The sequence below is a fragment of the Camelus bactrianus genome, chromosome 5, assembly GCF_048773025.1.
Source record: "Camelus bactrianus isolate YW-2024 breed Bactrian camel chromosome 5, ASM4877302v1, whole genome shotgun sequence".
Lineage (NCBI taxonomy): Eukaryota > Metazoa > Chordata > Mammalia > Artiodactyla > Camelidae > Camelus > Camelus bactrianus.
In genome coordinates this window covers 80,204,417-80,228,334 of record NC_133543.1, presented here as the reverse complement: position 1 = coordinate 80,228,334, position 23,918 = coordinate 80,204,417, and the positions used below count along the sequence as shown (strand labels likewise).

The following is a 23,918-nucleotide window of genomic DNA, read 5'->3' as shown; positions in this document are numbered from 1 at the left end:
TACATAACTATATTTTTCTAAATATGTGTAAATTATATAATTATAACATGAACTATCTTATGATTAGTAATAACTTCTAGAAAAAAAGTATGAACTAATTGTGTTCAATAATAATATATTTGGTTACCTTTCTGGAATTATCCTCAAAATGAGCTATCCAGTTCATTTTAAAAACCAATGTTCATTTTAAGAAACCGAGGACTAAATACCATGCAAACCTAACATTCGAAATGATATATTAATGCATAACCCTTCCTTAGTGGATACAAGTGAAGAGGTTGAATGTTCAGAGAAGTCTTTTCAGGATGACAATTTCCTTATCGTAAGAGCTGTAGCCCTTTGGTTTCTGAAGACATCATTGCCACCTGGGATGATTTTCAAAACGGAGAAACAAGAAACCCTCTAGAAGGAGTATATGAGCACTGTCCCTTCGACTGCATTTCCAACACTCTGTTATTTTTCTGTTCCAAAATGACAGTTACTGAAGCATTTACCCCCCCCCCCAAAAATCTGAAATCTGAAACCTTTATGAGAACAAACCCAGAAAGTTTAGAACTTCAATTAAAATTTCTATTGCCAAAAAAGTGCACTTCAGAAACCATTCCAATCACATTGTTTCTCTTACTGTTGTTTTTAATTTCAAGTTCTCAAAGTATTGACAAGGTTGTGAATCCTCTGATTAGTGCTTTGTTTTCCCTACTGTAGCCTTGGTTCCATCTATTTCAGAAATCCAACCCATCTGAATAATACATAGATAATATTGGACCCACCATGACTCACTCTCCTTGCTCTTATACTCTTTAATTTTTTTGATAACACTTACCATCTGGCATCTTATGGATCTATTTGTAATATTTGTTTGTTGGCTTATCAGTCCCTCCACTAGAAGGTGAGCTTAGTGAGGACAAGGGTTTAATTTGTTTTGATGGTTGCTGGGTCCCTTGAGCCCACAGCGTCTGGCACACAGTAGGTGCTAAATAAATAGACTTTGAAAAGGTTTGATGAATCACTGAACTTTTAACAAAAACTTCACTAACCTATCTAGAACACTGATCTTGCCAAATGTTTTCTTCCACAACAGAGGGTGACATATATGTAAATTTTTAAAAAAGTAAACATTTTGTAAAACTAATTCATCAAAGAATCACTCCCTTGAGATTTATCCACCTGTGCAGAGAGTTTTTGTGGCACAAGTGGAGGAGAGTGAAGGAAAAGAAGTCGATGTAGCCTAGAAAAAGATGTGACCAACTTACAGTGTATCAGAGAATCATAATAATGGTGATCAATCACTTACGATAAATTCAAACAACACTTACTTTTGGCAGGTAACTTTGTGCCAAGAATTTATCCTGCATTCTCTTTATTTATGATAAAACAAAAATGACATTACACTTTGTCATGAAGAATGCTTTAAGTGATGCTTTTAAAAATATATACACTGTACTTGAAACCACTCCTCTCTGATTTATGATTAGAGATGCCACTATGTACATGCCGTGAGAGTTGATATAAAAAAGAGTGTGCTCAGCCACCACGTGAGTAAGGATTGATGCATTTTCCATTAGACTAGAACTCTTAATACCTTATACACTCCCAATTTTTTCCTAAGCAAGCACCAATTTTGTTTTTGTCTCTGGAGATACTAGTACTCACCTGCCAATGGAATAAAATTCACGTGTTTTCAGATCTGTGATCTTAGCATTCTTTAATTATATGTGCTATACTAGGAGACTAGTCTTCTGTGGGAACACTTTGGGGATTTTGCTTTCTGCCTGGCATGGTTTTCCAGCATTTAAAGTCACATACTTTTTTAGGCTGATAGTACTTTGACTCTCTAGAATATATGTGCATTGGACTATTCATTCACTAGCAATTTGGTTTCCATTAGAGTATACTCTGTGTGTGTTCTATCTCTCTCTCTCTCTCATACATGTGCACTGAGACACATTTATTACTTTGGTAGAGATTTCTCTGGGGACCATTATTATTCTCTTGTTTTTGACATAGGAAAATATTGCCTACAATATGCACAAGATCAAAAGGAAAAAACAAAGAGAAAATGAACCTTTTATGTAACTGCAGGATGCTTTTGGAGTTCTACTAAGAAATCAGGCTACAACAAATACAAGTGTTTCCAAAATGTCAGTGTCCTTAACTTCTGGTGTAATTTATAGACCCTGACTCCATGAATATTAATTTCTTTTATTATAAGCTAGACGAAGACTGGAAGAAAACAGTAAAAATATTCAGTTTTCAGCCTGTACCTTATAGAAGACTAGATTTTGGCTTGAAAGTTTTGGTTTTCAAATTAAATCCGTTAAACTGAGTTGGGTCCCATTCCTTTGTGCACCCATTACTCTCTGGTTCTTTTCAAGTCATTACATGTTCCAGCCTCTGGCAATAATTGGTCCCCCATACCATTGTGCTGCTCTTAGAGTAAGGATCCTGTCTGACTCCAATGCTTTGATTAATACTTGACACACAGCCAGAGGAGTTCTTTGTTTCTCTTATTAGCTGTGTGACCCCAGACAAGACAGTAACCACTCTGGAAATAGTTTTTTTTTTCCTACCTGTAAAATAAGGGAATTGAGCTAAAAAGCTGACTTCAAACTGCTGTGCTGGAAAACGGGAGAAAAGAAGAGGGAACAGAATAAGTAGATTTCTGGTTTTCCTATTTTCATTAGGGTAGATCCTATTTGATTCACTTTGCACACTGAATTTTTGGACAGTGTAAGGATCACAAAATTAACACGTTAGGAAATCTCTGAGCTAGATGACCATCAAGGCTCTTTCTAGTATTAACGATTTTTACAATACTATTTTTTATTATCTTCCTAATCTGTAGATTACACAAGTGATAAAGAAAAATAAAAGCACTCTGGGTGGTGAGATTGTGCAAGGTTTTTAATATTTTGTGTGTATTTTCTACAGTGAGCATATGTTATCATTATTATTCAAAAATTAATACTCTTTAAAAGTAGCTTAAATAAACATATACAATGTAACAGCCAAGAAAAACTATGAGTTTTAAAGAAATTTTGTTGAAACATATATATATATATGTATACACAAATATATATTTATAACATATGGAATAAATGTAGAGGAGAGAGAGAGACAGAGATAGGGAGAAAGTGCAGTTATGGGTTGTTTTTTTCAAAGTATGCCATTTTAAAATCATTTTATATAGATTAGAACATGAATTATAACTTATTTTATGTAACCAAAAATCAACTTATATTTGTTTCAGGTACTTTCCATTCTTAGCAATTATATTGTCAGATATAGTTTATATTCATTAAGCATGTACATTAAACAACATGATTTTTAAGGTCAATTTATTTTTTAATGGTGGGTCTTCAGAAATCTGAATAAAAGAAAAGTTACCATTGGTATGAATTAGTAAATGAGAAATAATACACATAGCTTAAAAAAAAAACTCTATATTTTAAAGCCAAGGAATTTCTTTCTATAGTCCAGTCTTCTAACTTTTCAAAAAACAATACAATATACTCAAATCCAACTTAATATTTTAAGCTGCCTCTAATAAGCCATTTTCTCAAATCTTTCGGCTTTTAAAGTAATCACTATTCAAGCTCCGATGAGCAGTAGAGCCAAAAACCATTGTTTTAGTTTTTGCTGCTTTTAAAACCAGTTTGTTTTCCTGGAACCAGTCTGCCAAAGTCTTTTTGCAGTTCAGTAGTTAAGTGAGAAACAGATTTGCCATTAAAATGCACAGTCGTGCCATCTGCATAAAGATGTATAGAGCAGTAATGACATATCCATGTTAAATCATTAATAAAAAGAGAACAGAGGATCGGGCCCATGACTGACACTGTTGCTTAATAACTGGAAGGAGAAGGAGTGGAAGAGACAGCCCTGTGAACAGTAACAGATTGATGTCTGTCGGAGCCATTTCTTATCTTTTGACAGCGTCTGGGCCGGAGCCCATGCTCCCCTACCTTCTGTAGTCAAAGCCCACGGTTCACTAGGCCAAAGCCGTTCGAGAAATTAATAAAAACTACCACTTAATTCAGAATTCCCCTCAAGACATGTATTCATTAATATTAGGTTGTCATGGAGTGACATATGAAGCGTTGGCAAATTCCTTCAAGGCTTTCCGTATGTGGACTCATGTGTGTGTTTCCCTCATCAGCATCTTTGAGCCTTCTGAATACTTATTATCACAATTAAGTGCTGATAGTAATGGGCTTTACTGCACGATTTCTTATTTTCTTTTATAAGAAATAACGGGAGACAGCGTTTCTGAAGATTATTAAAGTGAGTCATGAATTAACTGGTACAGTATGTACATTTCAAATTTAGGACATTTCTTAGAGCAGGAAAGATGGGACAAATAAATGGATTCTACTCCTGGGTAAATCTAGACCTTCTGATCATCACCTTTCTGGTGCCAGAGTCAGTGAACAGTATTTATTTTGATATAATGTGTGAAGTTATAGGAGGAAGTGTAGATAGGGTGCCCCTGACCTTACAGATCAACAATTTAAAAGGAACTCTTAACCTATAAGAAAAATAGACAACCCAGGTATCAAAAATATACAATGAACTTCAAAACAAATTCTGGCTGGTCATAATAGATATAAATCTATAGGTGTCCTGGATTGATGGGAGTAAACAGATTTAAGTGGCATTAGTCTGGAAAGATTTTTTAAAAGACATAAATTGGGGGAAATACTGATATTTTGATAGTGTAAACCCACCTTAGACCATGGATATTATACTGTGGATAGTACATGGTTGTACAGTTCAACTTTCAGTGAGAACTGAAGCTGGATAAAATGTCCCTTTTGCCTAATTTGCAAACATATCCTGTGGGTGTAAATATACACGTGCTATGGGATGAGCACAGGTGTGCAGGTCAAGGGATGTAAGTGCTGGTCTCCCTCAGACACTAACGAGTTGAGTGATATTAAGTCAGTCTCTCTCTTCCTCAGAGTTTCCTCCTGTAAATTTAGTTCCCTTTTAGCCCTTTCATTCTAGAATTCTGTTAGTAACCGTCTTACAGTTGTGGGGATAATGTGTGCGTTTAAACTCTTCCCTGATCATCCTAAGAGCTTTACAAATGTCTGTTAGTGGGCCCTACACAAGTGCAAAGCACACATATCAGTAAAAAGGAAATAATCAGGCTTTCCCTCCTCAACTGTTTACTCTGAGAGAGCCCACTTAGATGCCAGGAACTGTGCTTGGCATGGAGACACAGGGAAGAGCCAAACAAACCCAGTTCCGGGAGTTTTTAGTTTAGTGGGAGGCATTAAATACTTGAGGGGAGAAACAAGTGTATAATCACTAACTGATCTGGGAAAGGGTACAAGGTTCAGGGGGAATTTACCATGAGCCCAGGTTTCACGGAAGCCCTCAAGGAGAGCCCATGTGGTGGTTTTTTTTTTTTTTTTTTTGAGGTATAATTGACATGTAACATTGTATTAGTTTCAGGTGTACAACGTAATGTTTTGGTTTTTGTATATATTGAGAAATAATCACCGCTAGATCATAAGTTAATTCTATTTAGTTTTTTGAGGACGCTCCATACTGTTTTCCACAGTGACTGCACCAAATTACATCCCCACCAACAATGTACTAGGTTTCTCCTTTCTCCACATCCTTGCCAACATTTGTTATTTGTGGTCTTTTTGATGATAGCCATTCTGACAGATGTGAGGTGATACCTCATTATGGTTTTGAAGGTATGTTGAGCATCTTTGCGTGTGCCTGTTGGTCTGAATGTCTTCTTTGGATAAATGTCTATTTAGGTCTTCTGCCCATTTTTTAACCAGGTTGTTTGCTTTTTCTGTATTGAGTTGTATGAGTCTTTTGAGCTGAGATGTACAGTATGGTATATGTAGGATGTGTATGTGTGTGTATATATATGTGCGTGTGTGTGTATACATACGTATAGTATGCATACATGTATGGTAGAAGCAGGAGTTAATTGGGTGTTGGGATTTGGGGTGCAGAGAGTGTCAAAGTACGCAGGCAAAGGAAACAGTAAGTGCAAAGGCCCCAGACACACTAAAGAAGCTGAAAGAAGGCTGCCATCGCTCCCCGAGGGGAGGAGGAGTAGCAGCAGTTGGAGAGTTGGGCAGGGGCCACGTCACACAAGGGCTTGTGGACTAGACTATAAATACCATTTCGATTAGCTGCTGAGAAATAGTTCTAAAAAAATTCCTAGGAGTTCACAGAAAACCTTTCCACTTCTGTAATGGAAAGAAAGAATGTGCATTATCTTAGACACTGTATTGGGTTCATTTCTCTCTGGGTAGCCTCTCTAATGAAGGAGCTGCTTACTTACCAGCATATAGAGGGCTTGGGGAGTTTTCTGATTATTGTGAACACAGTTAACAACAATAGTAAAACATGAGTATCTGAGGCTCAATAACGCTTACCTGAAGTTGCCATTTCCAGAAAAAAGTATCCAAATCAACAAAATTTGATGATCAGAGCAATTCTAAACTATGGAATTGCCTTTCCCTTATTATTTTCTTTGTCTAGAGGACAGACCCCAGATACATTCCCTGAACTACCTGTAGGCTGCTCTTTCTGAGAGAGGCTGGATCCTTGTTGCTCAAAGTGAGTTCTGCAGACCAGTGGCATCACAAGGAGTGTTAGAAATGCAGGGTCTCAGACTCTACCCCAGACCCACTGAATCTGAATCTGCATTTTATCAAAAGAGTCAAGGGAATTTTTGTACATGTTAAAGTTAAAGAAGCTCTGCTTTAGGTACTGAGAAAGATGAATTCAAAACAATATATAAATCAGAGCGTTGAGAGGAAATTTAAAATTAGCTTCCTTGTAGTTAATTATCATTTTAATGTAAAATATCCTGAACACTTTCACAAATTCAAATTTAATTATTGTTATGGAAAATGTTTCACTAGGAAACAATTACTCTAGGCATGGTGCCAAGAGTTTCAAGGTTTAAAATTTACTCAAAACACAGCAAAATATTTTGAGTGTATACATATTTCCTTGTAGGATAGAAATAGCCATGCTAAGTATCAATTATTAAAATATCAGTTACTGGAATTGTACACACTGGTTAAAGGCAAGCAACAATTCAATGGTATGTCCTTTGCACTAAAATGATTGTTAAATAATTGTTTAGTCCTTACGAGCCTTACAGTCAAAATCGAGAACTATTTATGGGATTCATGTTTGAAATTTCCAAGAGTATTTGGACTTTTTTGGAGCTCAAGTTTATATAATAAAAACACATTCTTAACAATTTATTTAACTAAATTTGGAGCTCCAAGCTCTCAATGGATGTATGAATCATAGGAGCCTTGCCAGATGTTTTGGAGTATGGAATTCAAAACGCATTAGCAGCATGGCACGTCATGAAGTTTGATGCAAAACATTTCTTGTCTCTTTCCAAAAAGCCTGGTTCAGTTTCTATCGTAAGGCATGAACTATGGTGACAGTTCATAGCTCTAGGGAAACATCTAAAATCCTTAAGTAGTATCTACCCAGACAGTGGAAATATGAGGCAATTACCTACACAATCAATGTCATAAAAAAGCTTGCCCACCCAGTCATATCCAGATAACCAAGTCCAAAATGTGTATTTACCTGTTAGGTTTATTTCACTTTCTTTTTTATGCCTAACGTTCTGTAGGTCTCTTGTTCCCTGCACGTTTCCATCCTCCTCACACCAGCAGATGACCTTCTTTATTCTTTACAGAGAAAACACCATTAGTGAGAAAAATCTGAGAAGTTCCATAATTTTACCAATATAGGGGTCAGAATCTCTCTACTTCTCTGGGATACTTCTGTACCATTTATACCTTCTTTTTTCTTAGCCCTTTCCTCCAAATCTTTCCTCTTTTAAATTTGTTCCAGTATTTAATTGCATCAAATCTGATACAAAGTAATGTGGGCTTTCAATGAGCGTGTAAGATGAAGGCTTTATTCTTAAACATGAGAAAACAAATAAAACACACTCAATTTTCTTCTTTTAACCCTGTTCTCCCCTGAGGATGTCCTTTGTCTTTGTCTTTCTCACTTCTCTTAGAATTAGGCTTCTTGAAAGAGAAATGAGCCCTCTTCAATTCCTTTAAGTCATGAATTCTCATAAATGGGGATTTATATATGAAATTGCTTTTGTCAGTCTAAGTTCTGCCTAAGTGGTAATGTTGGGAAAATAATCATCTCTAAGGATAACCTGGCATTTATTGAGAGTTGCTGTGTTTGAGGCATTGTGCTAACTGCTTTAAATGAGCATTTTTATCTAACTCTCAAAATAATCCTCTGAGGTGTTCTCCTTACTACCTTCATTTCCTGACAACAAAAATGGAGGGCAATAACTTGTTCAAAGTCACACAAAGTAAGTAGTGGATCTAAGAGATGAAACTAGATATAATTTTAGATTCCACATTCTTAGCCAGACTCTACGTTGTGAACGACCTTGTGATAACGTTCAGAGCATCACTAGCATCTAGGATGGCCAGCAGGATTACCCTTAGACCAAAGAAGAAGTGCCTTCCCCCGGGGCCTGGGCCCGGCTCTGTGCTAATGCTTCCCCACAAGGTAGGGAGTCTGCCTTGCAAAGGGCACATGCCACCCGAAGGACATGTCCTCTAAGGATGCCTGGAGTACCTGAAGCTGGAGCTGCCTTCCCAAAAGGCTTTGTGTCAATTCCAGGCCATGCAAAGGCCTCTTTCCTGGATCTGTCCTCCTGAGTCAAGACTATGGTGTTAGAGTCCATGCCTCTAGCTACGCTTAGTCATTGTCAAGGATGTCCACAAAAGTGTACTTGAGCCTTCATGGTGTGAGATGGAACCAGGGCTGTCAGGAGAAAGGGCACAGACGGCAAACCAGGGGTTGGGACTGGACTTTCTGTGCTAGTACAGAAATTCTAGCACAGGAATCCAAGTTGTCTAAAAGATTTAAAATCTGGCCTTCAAGGTAAGAGAATGGAAATTCACTTCCAAGTAGGACAGAGAATATTTTATTTTACAGCTGTTTAAGCTTGATTGAAAACTCTTAAATATTTAGACACACGGTACCTGGGCCTCGATTATCTGCTTGTCCCAAGCCCTGCAAGTGTTAGAAACGAACCTGGATGCTGGGTTCTTTAATTTGCAGTTTAAAGCTACAGGAGACTGAACACCACAAAGCTTTTTTTTTCATGCCTACCACAATATTATACAACTTATAACAGTATTTTTTAGATTTTAGTATGTACAAGAATCACCTGGAGCAATAATTGTCAAATTTCAACGTGCACAGGAATCACCTGGGGGTCTGGCTACACTGCAGGTACTGTCTCAGCTGGCTGCAGGAGGCCTTAGAGCCTGAACTTCCAGCAAATTCCCAGGTGATGCTGACCCTAGTGGTCTTTGGACCACGTTTTGAGCATCAAGGACCTACAGTGCTTGTTTAAAATGCAGATTCTTGGACATAACCTTCAGAAATTCTGATGAAGGAGAGCTAAATGGGACCCAGATGGTTAGCAAAAAAGAAACTGTTAAGAAGCAAGCGCAGGTGGTGCTGGTAAGGTGGTCTGTAGCCCACATTTGAAGAACAAATGCTTCAGAACATGCTTCCACACATACGGATTACTGGGGATCTTGTCAAAATGAAGATTAGGAGTTATTTAGAGGCTGTATTCCTGATAAGCTTCCAGGTGATGCTCCAGTTACAGACCTGCTGACTGCACTTTGAGTAGTGAGATTTTAAGAGACCATCTCAGGGCCTTTGTTGTTTGGCCATTTTGAATACAATTTACTTAATTGTGAGGTGAAGAGCGAGAAGGTGATTGAGAGGACTATGTCTATGGACAACATCCTCAATCCTTTGCTTCACAAATTTCATACAAATAATCTTCAGAGTCCTTGTGTGACCCCAGATTCGCTAGTGGTCCCTTTCCCGAATTTCTGCTAAAGTTTGGCCTTTCTTCTATCCCTAATGTCAGTAACAACTGGGCTGACACTTTGTTGTAGATGTTTCCAAGAGCACCTGTGGGTTATCCAGCAGCTTGAATAGACTGGACATTTCAGACCTTTGGACCGAAAAGGATACTTGACACTTGACTTAACAACTGAGGAAATGGAGCTCCTCCACAGGTGCTCAGTGAATGTCGTCAAAGGTTATTAATCTCATAAACTGGGGATGTTCAGAGGGCTAACCAGGATGCTGGGGTTTCTTTGAATCGTCCAGTTGATGACCTGAATCATGGTGTGTGGACAGAGGAGTTAGACTGTGCCTATTAATAGAGCTAGTCCTAGTATTTGTGATCAAATTAGTGACAGCATCCATGCAGTAGCTCATAAAGGTGAATTAAATTAATTCAGGGGTTGTTAACAATGAAGAGCTTGACTTTCTGCAGGGCCCAGAGATGCTGTTTTGCTGAGGCCTGAAGCATCCAGGGACAGTCTGCCTCCTGCACGCAGAGGCCAAGTCCTTAACATTGAACCAGCTTCTTTAAAATCTGTTATTTAGACTAAGTTTATTACTTGGGACATCTTTTTACAGAATTGTGTAATATCTTAAGTGGTGTTGCAAATTTTAATAGCTCCTCGCGTCAGCCTGCTTATAAATACTGGAACACACACAAAAGATTTCATCAAGCATAAAAGGACAACAACAAAACTTGAGGGCAAGGGAGTTGCTTGAAAAGAAACTCCATAATTAAGCAAATTCTTTAAGCTGGTGGAATACTTAAAAGTCTTTTTTCTATAATAGTAATAAAGAAATCAGATCTACCTCTCTACCAGTGAGAAATTAGTTTCTTGAAATGCTAGAATGATGAACCAAGAAAATGTACTTGATTCTTAAGGATACTCTCTCAAAATATTTGAAATGTCTTTGAAATTTAATGACAAAAGACAAGATTCTCTTTCATTTATATCACAGATATTTCGCAGATTTCAGCGTGTAGAAACAAGAAATGGAGAGCCCTTCAAAGCACATCTACCCCAGGATCCTCAGCCTGAGGTCCCCAGAGTGGCAGCATCAGCAAAATTTGAGATTTTGTTAGAAATGGAAAATCTCCAGCTGTATCCCTGACCAAGAGGGTTCAGCCCAGAAATCTGTCTTCATAAGCCTTCTGATGATTCTGGCATGTGCTCGAATTTGAGAACCACTAATCTATACCAATCCTTTCTAGTACAAATTAATTCAACAGCTATTTCTTATACTCTTCAAGAGGATAGAGCAGAACCTTTGGCCCAGAAGAGATTTTAGTGGAGAAATTTGATGTTGAACACGGAATTTTAAGATGATGCTAGAATTCCTTTAGATCTTCTACAAAAACTAATGGATTTAAATGGGCTTATAAACAGAGGTCTTTTTTTTTCCTTTTCAGTAAATCCAAACAAAAAGAAACAAGTTTAGCCCTAAAGATGGGATAAAAGCTGAAACTCTTGAGCCCTCATAATGAGGCTTCTCTGACTCCAGAAGAAGGTTCTGAAATAAAATCAATTATCTAGAAAACTGGTGAGAAAAATGAACAACTTAAGAGTGCAAAGGTAAAATGGGCACAGAATGTTAGAAAGACATTTTAGAGTAGCCCACCCAGACAAGGGAACGGGGGATGGGCGGGTGGGCGGAGAAATTCTGCCCTTAACGTTAGGGATTTCTCTTCTTCATCATTTTCCTTCATATCAGGGGCCTTGAGACATGCAGTGTTCTCTTCTTAAATGACAGAGAAAATAATGAATGAAGGTAAGAGAGTTATTTCACAGCATTAATGATCCCAATTGAACTGTCTGGCATTTATTATTTACAGTACTTCTCACATTAATTTTTGGCACAATTGTATGTTAGTAGATTGCAAACCACGGGCAGGGAAGGAGGTTTTTGAATTTAATTTATTTCATGCAAGCTAAAAAGTTCACACTGATTTATAAATGTACAATGGAATAAGATTCAATGAGCCTTGATGAGACAAAGCTGAAATAATTCAGAATCAGGAGCCTGAAATATTATAGGCAGTTTGTTCATCTCTGAAATCTCATACTGTTATTTAAATTCCTCTAAGTTCATTAATCCCATTTAATAGCAGCTGATGCAAATCCACTTGGACTTCGGGGAGGAAAAAAAATAATGGGCCATAATGCCCTTGTGCCACAGAAAATAATATAATTATTTTTTACTTTGCAAGAGGTCACAATTGAAGAGTTTGGGATTTTGAGCTGCCATAACTACAAATTTAGCAAAAAGTAGGCATTTAATGATAGAGTTCACTCTGGTGGTTTAGGTTTTATTTTGAATGTTTGTTTTGTCTTAAAAACACTAATGCTGAAATGTTGTCTCAAATCTTTATTTTCAAATCACTTATTATATTACCATAAATTATAGGGTGCAGTAAAGGCCAGATTTAAAAGAAAGCACACTTTACTGTCTCATTTTTCTATAAATAACATGACACTTTATGAAATAAGAATTATCATAAAAGTTTCTCTCTGTCTTTTTTTTTTTTCCTATAGCTCCAGTTACAAGTGCTGAGCTAATGGTCTTCCTCCAAGTAGCTCAGTGGACTATTCCAAATTTAGGAGCATAATGGGTAGAGGTTAACTGTAGGAAGTCTGAGAAAAACGGTAATCTATAATTTCACCACAATTACAATGTTTCCCTTAAATAATAGTTAAGTCCATGGGGTGAGGGTAACAAATACCTTTAAAAGATGCTCTTATTACTTGCATTGTTTTGATGCTTTTGCACTTTCCACATATGCCATTAGAAGCAATAAAAGACCTGAGTTTTTGCCCATGAGGTTGAGAAATTGCAGTTAACAATCAAGCAGAGGCCTCGGCCCATCGGCCTGTCCTCCAGGGTGGAGTACATTGTTATCTAGAGGGCCAGGCCCTGCCACATTTACAGGAAACAAAACTAGCCAAGTTAAGAGAATCTTTGTCAGGATCAACCAGGCCTCCCCATCTAAGACCCTCAGTGGAGAAAATAATGTTTGGCTTAATTGGGATAACTCAGAGAAAACACTTCATTCTGCCCCCTCCCCCCCCCGCCCAATAAAGAGATGATAGCTAAAAATCCTCAGCATTAGTGGGTTTAGGTGTAAATTCTTTTTTGTCTGTTTTACACCCTGTCTTTGAGAAAGGAAAGTTTATAAGTAAAACTCTCTCTTGGGGAAAGAATCCCATGGGTCATACAAACAGCTGTGTGGGAATCTCCTAGCTAGAATATGGTCCAGGTCCCAAGAATCAAAGCAGAGCATGTGAGTGGCGCATTTAAAACAAATGGTGGGCAGTGACTGAGATGAGCATCTCTGTAATTAGACCTGTAATTTTAAAGTATGAGATACGTTGTTCTCAGGCTTTGGGATCTCTGTTTATCAAATTTCTTGGGGACAAAGAAAGGTCTATCTGGAGGAAAAATTCTTCCTGGGATCAGCGGACAGAGGGAATAGTCAAACACAGACAACTGCCCCAGGTGGATTTATTGGTATATTTCAGGAGACGTCTGTCCCCACTGTCACACACTGTACTATTATGGATTGTGATTAGGGATGGGATCATGCATTTTGCCAAGTTTAAAACCCACACAAAATTGTAGGGTTAGAGTCTGGAACAAAACTCCAGCTTCTTGGTGTGGAGTTTTTCTACTTATGGCAAAATGTGGCTTCCGGGAGGGTGAGTTAAGATGCCTCAAAGGGAAAAAATTCTTCCAAAGGAACAGTTTGATAATTCAAGTGTAAATAAATATAAATCCAAAACACATTTTTAATTAAAGGGAAATTGCTTAGAAAAACACATTTATATCCACTCCCCTTCTGCACACACTCACTCACAATCCCCTCCACATAAAGTTCAAAAGGGGCAGCACTGGAAGGGGAGGGCTTATGAGCCCACACTGGATGGCCTCTTTCAGATGGTGTCTCAGAATCAGGCTTTTCAAATACCATACGACTTACTAAGTGATGCAAATAGTATTGCTCTAAATCACATTACGGAAAACAAAAGCAACTGGTTACGACCCAGTCAGGGTCACTTCCCCACACTGAACATACCTACATTTTTTGCACTTTTATCTTAAGAACCTGATCTTTCCACAATCAGGTTTTCCACTTCCCAAGAAGTCGCTGTACTTCGAAAGCCACAGTTCCTCTGCATTTTCACCTGTCTCTGTTACTGTTCTAGAATACCAAGGCACTTGAATTACTGGACGTAAAATGTGAAGATTTAGTTTTCGCTTTGTTCTTTCTTTTAAGCACTCTTTCTCTTCTGGTGGCTTTTGTGGTATCTTATAATTATGCTTCATGAAATGCTTTCAAGCCTATCTCCTCCATATATAGATATATAAAAATATATATAATAAGCAACCATTTAGAGGGAAAGAAGACAGGAACAATGAGAAAGGGAAAATATGAAAAGAAGTATTCAGTTACCCTCGAACATTTATACTATCTGTGGTCTAGCTTTTTTTTTTTAAAACCTGGCATAAAGGAAACCTAAAGACACTGATACATAACCTCTCAGAGAGCTCTCACCAGCTGCCTACAAGGACAAGCAGAATTTTGCGTTTGTTTCACTATTTATACAAGAAAGGCCAAAGGAAGTTTCTCTTGTGGAAACGAAGTAATTAAAGAAGCACATAGAAATTAGCCTTGAATTTTTATTCTCAAGTGTTTTTTATAATGTCTTTCTTCCCCCAGATAGAGATCTGTTTCCCCTACTAGACTGAACTCAAGTGAAGGGGTGTGTCTTACTCATTTTGATATTCTCACTGGATCTGGAACTTATGAGATGTATTTGAAAAAAAACACTTGTATATATTTTGTGTGTGTGCACCCATGTTCTTTCTCAGGGCCCCACAGTGACAAACGAAATGTATCCTCTTTGAAATTCTGCATAGTATCTAGGGCTATTGTGAGCAAAAACACCACAGAGTTATGTCTAGACTTGAGTCAATCAGGTGTCTATTTAGGCAGAATGTAACCAAAAACTGACCCCAATATTTTGGAATCTAAATCTAAGAGGCTTAAAATCACATTTACCATATGATCCATGATTATTTTCTTACTATTAAAAAAATCATCTATTTAAGACAAGATGAGTGTGTATATGTCCATGAATGACTGAAAAATTGTGCTGAACACTGGAATTTGCCACAACATTGTAAGATGATTATAAATCAATAAAAAATGTTAAAAAAAAAAGACAAGATAGGCTTGAGATCTGATTTTGGTTTTAATTACTAATGGCACTTGCCAGGAATAATGAGTTTATAAAGTGCATTTAGAAACTACTTTAAATGGAACAAACATCTTTTTTTATTCCAGTTTCAAACCATGTGTAGTCCAAAGGCAAAAGTTATAAATATGTTGGATTCATTTATCTGGACTTTGAATGTATTATTTTTATTTATATTTGAATCTCAAGAAACTCAATAAAAGTACATTTTTAGAGTTTCAAAGCTGTATTACCTTTCATTGAGAGAAACAATTAAGAAATCAGAGCTAAATCTTTATTATAAATTCTAAGTTTCCGTCTGCCCCTTATTTGTGATTGGGGAACCTTGTTTTATTATTTTAAATAAATTATTTGGTATTGGACATCAATTTGCAGAGAAAATTTTAAGCTTCAACTTTTAGGGGAAAAAAGCTATTCAGTTGTGGGTTGTTTTTTTTTTTTTTTTTTTTTTGCCATTCATCATACTAATCAAGAGACAATTTAGCAATAACAATGAAGACTTATGATTCCTTTTTTCTTTAACTGAATTTCTTCTTTTCAAGTTAATGATTAAACATATTGAGTAGCATAATTGGGGGAAAATGAGATTTCCCAGGCTATGAATGGCTTTCTGATAGGTAACAAATTTATTCTGAACACACAAGCTACTGTATTTTCAATTGGACAATCACAATATCATTTTACTTCAAAGGAAAAGGAGCAATAATTGAATGACTTGACTCACTTCATACTTATGGCTATTTTCCCACTGTAGAGTACAGTTGGACATAGTTTTATACTCCTATGAATTGAACCCATTTCTTCTGCACATAGCTTACTACATGAAGAGGTGTATTGTACAACACACAAAATGAATGGCATATAAGAATCAAGTCAATGGCAATAAATTATCCTTGCTAAGTATTCAGTTGCTCTCTCAACAGAATTAAGACTTTCTTAGGTTATCTTTTCTTAGGATCACCTCCTTGCCCCTCTAAGTTTAGATATCCACATATTTATATTTAAAGGTATCTTATTTTTCTTTAAAGAGCCTGAGGAATATGGGAATATATATATCCCATATATATATATATATAATATATATATATATAAAATATCGATTCTAAATATGTGAATAACAACTCAAGATTGTACAAAAAATGTTTTAATGCTATTTAGAAATTAAGAACTTGACAAAACAATGAAATGACAGACACATTTGTTTAGTGATTGTAGACATTTGGGAGGGAACTTGAGATGGCAGTGATCAAACCATACAATCCTGCCATGAATGGGTCTGTGCCTCAGTCATGTGTAGTAATCCTCAAGCCAAGAGCAGTGAGGATGCTTAAACAAATGCCAGTGTAGACACAGAGGTTAAATTTTTCCACTCTACACAGACATATCTCACACTAGGCTTCGATTAGCCTCACTGCTATCATTGTTTAACATTCATAAAATGCCAATGATTCACTTTATGATGAATAAAACATCAGCTGGTTCTGATGAATCCTACATGTTGTTTTTATGTAAAGGGCAAATCTGGACCTCTAACACCAGGGTAACAACCATCTTGTTACTCTTCAAATATAGTGCATGAGGTCCTTGTTTGGCATTCTTCTTGAATGTGTGATTTAATAAGCCAAACACACTCCTGCCAAATCTTATGGTGTGTATTGCAGGTACCACAACTTTCTTAGGCTTCTTCTCAATTTATGTCTCAAGGAGTCTCACCTTTGGGGAACAGGCTGCTATTAATCCAAAGGAATAAAAAGTCAGTAATTATAAATATTCACATTGATATACAAAAGGCAGATCTAGAAGAGCTTCATAGGAACAGTTCATTCCTTCATGTGATGTTTATTGAGATTATTCTATAAGTGATGAACAAGACATTATTACCGATCTCAAAATCTCACAATCTAGTGAAGGGGAGGAGGTGCCTGGGAAATAAATACGTAGAAGAGAACTGCACTCCAGTTTCACAAGGATAAGGAGTTGCACACCTGGGTATCCCTAACAGCTGGAGTGGAACATAAGTAAGGAGAGTAAATCTTCCCCGAGAAAGAATGTCATTGAGCTGAGTCTTAAAAATCTAATGGAAATTAACCTGTCCAAGGGCTGGAGATACAGTGTTCAAAGAGGAGAAAGTGATGGTCAAAGGAGACCTTTGGGCATCAGGGAAAATTGCCAATACTGCGGTAGGCTGGGTACGCAGGGGAATGGTCTGAGATGTGGTTAGAGCAATGGAGGCAATTCCTGAGGACTTTGTAGGATGCTTTGGGATTTACACTGAGAGCACTGGGGACTTTCTGAAAACTTCCAAGTAGGTGAGTGCCAGGAATCAGTTTTATATATATAAAAAAAAATTTACTGGCATCATATAGAAAATTTTTGGAGAAGACTGAAATGACTGGAGAGGAATGACTGGTGTTTTAACTTATTTTGAGAAATCACCATGGTTTATCTCTTGAGTTTTAATTCCTAAACACACTAATTCTGAGGTCTTAGAGAAAATACAGACTACCAACATGCCTACTGGAATGCATCGTAACTCAGCCAATGGGCTTATAGGAAAGGCAGAAGAACCATGATACTTCCAGATAGTCAAAACAAAGCAGATAATGTTTTCTTCTTTAGTGAATGGCCCCCACATCACAGGCTATTTGTCAAGTCATTTTGCTTCCCATTTCATCATAAAAATCATTGTCACAATTTCTCTATTGGGATTTATTAAAAAAATTTTTGATGCTACTGTATATCATCAGTAATCACGGCCCCTCATGAACAATCTCATTATGACCAGCAGCTACTGGTAATATCCATTTTGTTTATCACATGCTAAGCCCTGTGATAAGCATGTGTGTGCATTATTGCATTAAAACCTCCAATAACCTATGAGGTTGATGCCATCATCATCATCACCACTATCGTCACCATACCCCCACTTTGCATATGAAGAAACTGAGGCTTAAAGAAATTATGTGATCTGCTCCCAGGCAACCCCAGGAACCTGGAGCTGTTTTATACCAAAGCGTCTGTCCTTGATAATTTCCATATCCTGCCTGTTTGAACCAATTCCCAGTAGAATGTTTTACTTTCAACTCCTACTTCTAAAGTATTTCTCTTCACTGGATGATTTACTCCCCTTCAAATGAAGATATTTCAGCATCTTTAATAACATTTTAAAAATGACATCTTTATAGTCTTGTTTGTTATGTGTCAATTGGCCTTTTAAAAGTCTCTCTTTTGTTTTGTTGCAACTTTGGTTTTATTTGTATTTTAAATCAAGCTCTTTCTTCCTGTGGAGTTGACACCGGCCACTCTTGGGACATCCTTATGTTGCAGCAGAGGCTAAAAATGGAAAATGCAGGGTCCTTAACTGGATTCTGGCTTTATAATTGCCTCTGTGGTACTCTCACCACATTCCCAGATGTGCAAGAGAGACAGAGGGGGTAGTGAGGGAAGTGAAATGTTAAAATAAGGCTAAGCAAACAGTTTGCCCAACAGATGTTAACCCAATTCATAATTTAAAAGTTCCTATTTTTGTTCACCACTTAGACAATGGACATTTCACTTTCTCCTCCAAACACTGCCTATGAATTAGGTTCAGAAATCTAAAGTCACCAATATTTCCATCAAACTTTCTTCCTAGTCGGAGGTCAAAGAAACAAAAGGAGTATATTTTCTTTTTATTTGAAGCAAAGAAGTATTATGAAGCCTTGTTAAAACTTAGATAATTTGTTGAAATACATCTTCTTAATTAACATGGTTGTCAGGACTAGATTTAATCAAGGTTGAACAACTTATTGTTATAGTACCTATTCCACTGGGAAAGCAGTACCCAAGAGTTATATTTACATAATTTTAAACAGAATAACTGAAATCAACTATGACTAGCACTTCTTTTTCAGAAGTCTCTCTTCGTGGTAACTTTTGTCCTTAGATGAAATTTAGGAGGCATTAGAGAAACCTGGTGAAGTTATTAGAGGAAACTAGAATTACGTCCCTATTGAGGTGTGTTAGCTAATCATTTATAGCTGTTACAATGAGGAGAGGAAAAGGATATTTTCATAAAATTTATTTTAGTAAAATATATAAAATTATATTTGACAAATTATTTATCTGGTAGAATCAAATTTTAAAATGCCAAATTTCCTAATCTCTATTCTTTTATTCAAACCACCAGAAAGTTGCACCCTTATGTCTCCCCATGTGTTGGGTCCCGAAATTGCTCCTGAGCCTCAAGTCAAGCAAACAAGACCAGCTCATAGGTGGAGGAAGATAAAGCCAACACAAGGGCTGGTAAATATGCTAGTGGTAAAAATCAAACATATATTGAATGAGCTAAACTAATTGCAAGCCTAGCCCTTGTGCTATAAACGGGCAAGTAAACAGAGAACAAAGGTATATGGAAAAGAACAAAGAAAATAAAACCCCTGAGAAAATGTAAAGATTAATTGAATTTTAGGTGAAAACTCAGGATAACAAGAAAGAACATTCTTTCAAAGAGACATTTCTTTTCTGAGCCTCCATTAGTACATGTCGACTTCTACATTTATCTTTCCTTTTCTTGTGCCACGTCAATCATTTTTCATAGGTCAAAACTACGCTTTAAACACTCACGGGCTTTCTACTTCACAGAGGACTGACACTGAAGAACAGAGATGCTACAGGGAGAAGCCAGTACCCCAGTTATACTTATGTAGGTGGATATACCGAAAAGAAGCAGCAGACAATGAAGATGATGATGATTATTTAAGACATTTCATGAAAGTATAGGATAAGAGACCTTGACATGATCTTAGAGACAAAATCCTCAAAGTCTTACATTTCACAGAGGCAAGGAAAACAACAACTGAGGACCAGCTATTTTAATGAACGACCACAGGTTACATATTTCAGTTGGATTCTCTGATGACCTTCTAGTCTGTGATATGTACACCTAGGTGCCTCAGAGTTACTGAGAGCATTTGAATACTTAGGGAAACATGTATGTTTGGCAGAATCACGCTTAAAAATTCAACAACTTTAAAACGTTTCTTTCAACCATATCAAAATTTTATTTTCTATTATTTCCCTCTGGGAAATGGTTTCTTCTTTCCCAATGGAAATAGCTTTACTTTGCAATAATTTGTGTATTGTTCATTTTAAAATCTTGGTTGCCAACAAGTCTGTGAGTATGAACGTAATTTTTTCCCCTCCCATTTTGAACTTTTGCTGGGAAACTATAATTGTAAAGATATATATGAGGAAGTTGAGGAATTTCCAAAAAGCTGTAGAATAAGTAACTTGCTTTTACAGTGATGCAAATAGGGATTTTACTAGAATTACTTTGTAACCACAAAACTTTTAGAAGTAAATATTTTAACATTGACTTTTATCTGCAATATTTATGGACTTACCTATCTGTGAAAATGAAACCAAGTAAGTAGCCACTTTTCTTATATATCCTATGTATCAGTCATTGTCATATTTTCATTATGTAATATAATGCAAATTATTATATATTATAAATGTATATTGAAACTAATTAGAATGAAGAAATATTGTAGTTTTTTCTTTTGTTTTTCTGACCGTTTTTAAACTTTAAGACTATGACTCATTATGATGACTTTGAATCTTATATTAAATAGTCTTTGAAAACCCAGTGATTTTTTTTTTTAATGACCCCTCAATAGATGTTTTTTTTTTAACTTCATGGCGTTTTCCTAGTGATACCAATAGAGAGAAAGGTAATACCTATAACCAAATAGATGGAAAGTTTTTTTCATACCAAACCCACATGTCTCCTCACTGGGGTCCTCACTTGCCTCTCAGTTGTATGAGGGAATCCAGGGCAAACTTCTATTCCTCCCAAAGAGTAACATATCCCAGAAACCAAAAACAAATACACAAACAAAAAGACTCAGTAGAAGGAAGAAACATGCTGTTTTCCTGCGGACTCCTGGGAGGGGCTGTCACCGAGCAGACGAGGGAAAAACGGGCAGCTCAAACACAAGAAAGGGGTGCACACATTCAACAAAAAAGCCACATGATTAGAGACTTTGTGACTAATTACAATTAAACTGAAAAATCAACAGTTTCCTTTCGGCTGGAGGATCCTGTGTCTGAAGGACAAAAGCTGTTCTGAAGAATCGTCCTTTTACATTGTTATTAACTTAGCGGCACAGACTTTTTTTAGAGTCAAGACCTATGTTTACAATGACAGTGAAATAACTCTAAAAATCACTTTGATAAATTCTACTTTCCACATGTGGATTTATGAGAAAAATGTGAAGTAGGAGCAGAGATGTGAGGGAGAGAGCAAAGAAAATAATGTGTTTTATGTTTTAGATCATCAGACATATCGTGACTGCAAGACCTGACAAGAAGCAATGGAACAGAGAATTAGGTTAACATTTAGCATTTCTTTGTAGTAAATAAATCTATTTTGATACAAATTAGGTTTTTTAGCTGAATATCTGAATTTCTAAAGAATGCACTTTCTACATATCTGGGGTCTAAGAACAAATCACAGGTAAGTGGTCTAAGAGAAATTAGAAGAACTATCATTGTGTATGTACATTTATATATATGAATATATACATAAATATATATAACTATATCTTTATACATATTCATATGTATATGTCTTTAACTTCTATATGGTATTGATTTTTCAGTATTCAGGTGGTACATGAAAAGGTATTGTTGATTCAGTAGATGGCAGTCTTCCCACTAAGCCACTAAAAACCATTGTGGAAATCGCATTTTAAGAGAAGGAAAAACTGTTTTTGAAGTTAAAATATAGCTTTCTGACACTAATTACTAAAGATTACATTTAGTTTAAAAATTCAGAGTCTGTATGTTGATGTTAAAAAATTTAAATTAATTATCCCTAATATCAAATCAGTAAGACAGTTTGGAGCTATTCCTCTAATTATTAGAACAGGAATGACAAGAAAGAAAGGATTCCCCCCCTCCCTTAATATCTCTGAGGACTCACATGCTAGGTAAGAAAGGAAACTGATTAATTAACCTAATTTAGCCTCTGGACACTGAAACTCAAGCATCATTACCTCTCCGACCTTATATTCTTCCACCAAACAAAGAAACATATAGATAAAAGCAAAAAGCTTTCCTTTTATGTTGTGATGCCCTATCAGAGTTTTAGAGGCAGATAATATGGAAAACTCTGGTAGACTTTCTGGAGAGTGATTCTCTGTTCTGCCACTTACCTTACAATCCTGGGAAAGTTACTTAAACTCTCCAGGACTGCAGTCTTCCCTCTATAAAGCAGGGATAATAAAACCAACATTACAGGACGGCCGTGAGGATAAAAAAACAACTTATACTAGACATTCAATAGAAGTTTGTTTCCTTTCCTTTATGTTCTCCCTTGTACTAAAAATGGTCTTGGGGAGATGTATGAGATACATATGTATATATTCAAATAGGTGGTTTTTTAATTAAAGTGAATTAAAATTAATTTTATTCTGATAATTTTAAACTTGCTCTCGTGAAAACTGGCACTACTCTTTAAAGAATGTAGGCTCAAGAATCCAAAATGAGGGATCTCATCACTATTTTAAATTAGATCTTTTTTTCTCCTTTATTGCATATTTACAGTATATTGATCATTAATTATGTTTTGTACTCTGTAGGAGCTTGTGCATGAGCGATAATCTTATCTGAAAAAGATATTTTACTTCTATTATGAGCATGTTATTTAATATTTAGTATTTGAAAAGAAAAAAGTAAAATTAGATCTATTCAGTGTGGACACTAAGCAATACTTTGGAAGTTACTATCAAAAGAACATTCTAAGTATATCTTCATTTACTGTCTTCTCCATCCAGGTACAGTGCAAGGACTTATGATTTCTCCAGCAAATGAGAATTACTATAAAGCAACAGAACCCCGTTGTTCTTAGGTCTACTAATATTTCACAGAATGGTATGATTAATTCAATATCAGATTGACTTCTGATTATACATGAAGAGTAAAAATATTTGACATTTAATAGCCCATTTCTTCCTAACACATTAAAAATAACTTAAAACATATTTGCCCAGTGAAATGTCATAGACTGACTCTGTTTCGTCTGTTTCTTCAGTTGCCTGCCCTGAATGCCTTAATTTCAGAAAGCACATGAACTTTACTGGAATAACTACCTTAGAAAGCTAACGTTCTTCTGACTTCTGGTCTGTTATCCATGAAATAGAAGACGCTGATATGTACTTCTGGAAAACAATTCCTCTGCCATTGAAATAATTTGGATAGCTAATAAAAAGACAGATCAAGCTCTGTTACCCTGACGATAAAGTATTTATTATGACCAATCTTAGTCTGAAGTGCTGGGGAAAAAGACGTCTTTTTTTTTTTCATGCTGATGCAGCTACAGCAGAGAGCACGCTGGTCAGGGGACTGCCTGGCGTGGGCCTTACTCAGAAGCACACACAGAATTCCTTCTGCTATTATGACCTCCACCCATCCCATATTGTTTGTCAGAAAGCTAGCTACTTTAAGGAATGCCACTGTGATTTTTTGTTTGGGGGTTTTGGTTTGTTTTGTTTTGTCAAGGTAAAGTAAGTAAGAGTCATTGCTACCAAGACATTTTTGAAATTTCATTCCTTAAATGCTTTTCATGTCACTCCTCTTACTCCTTCAGCACTGCTGCCTTCAGGGTAAAATAGAACATATTTTAAAAACTATAAAAACGTGGGACTAGGGGAATCCTTAAGGCAGACCTGAGAGAACAGTGTTCCTCCATGTGTTTTCCACAAG

General features: G+C 36.4%; 1 long non-coding RNA gene across 1 annotated transcript; it reads left to right on the top strand.

The window, feature by feature from the left end:
- The first annotated feature begins 21,356 nt into the window (after positions 1 to 21,356).
- LOC141577652 (uncharacterized) lies at positions 21,357 to 23,414 on the top strand. Its single transcript, XR_012506887.1, has 3 exons — positions 21,357 to 21,669; positions 22,991 to 23,087; positions 23,248 to 23,414. It is a non-coding gene; the product is annotated as an uncharacterized LOC141577652 (long non-coding RNA).
- The last annotated feature ends 504 nt before the right edge of the window (positions 23,415 to 23,918 follow it).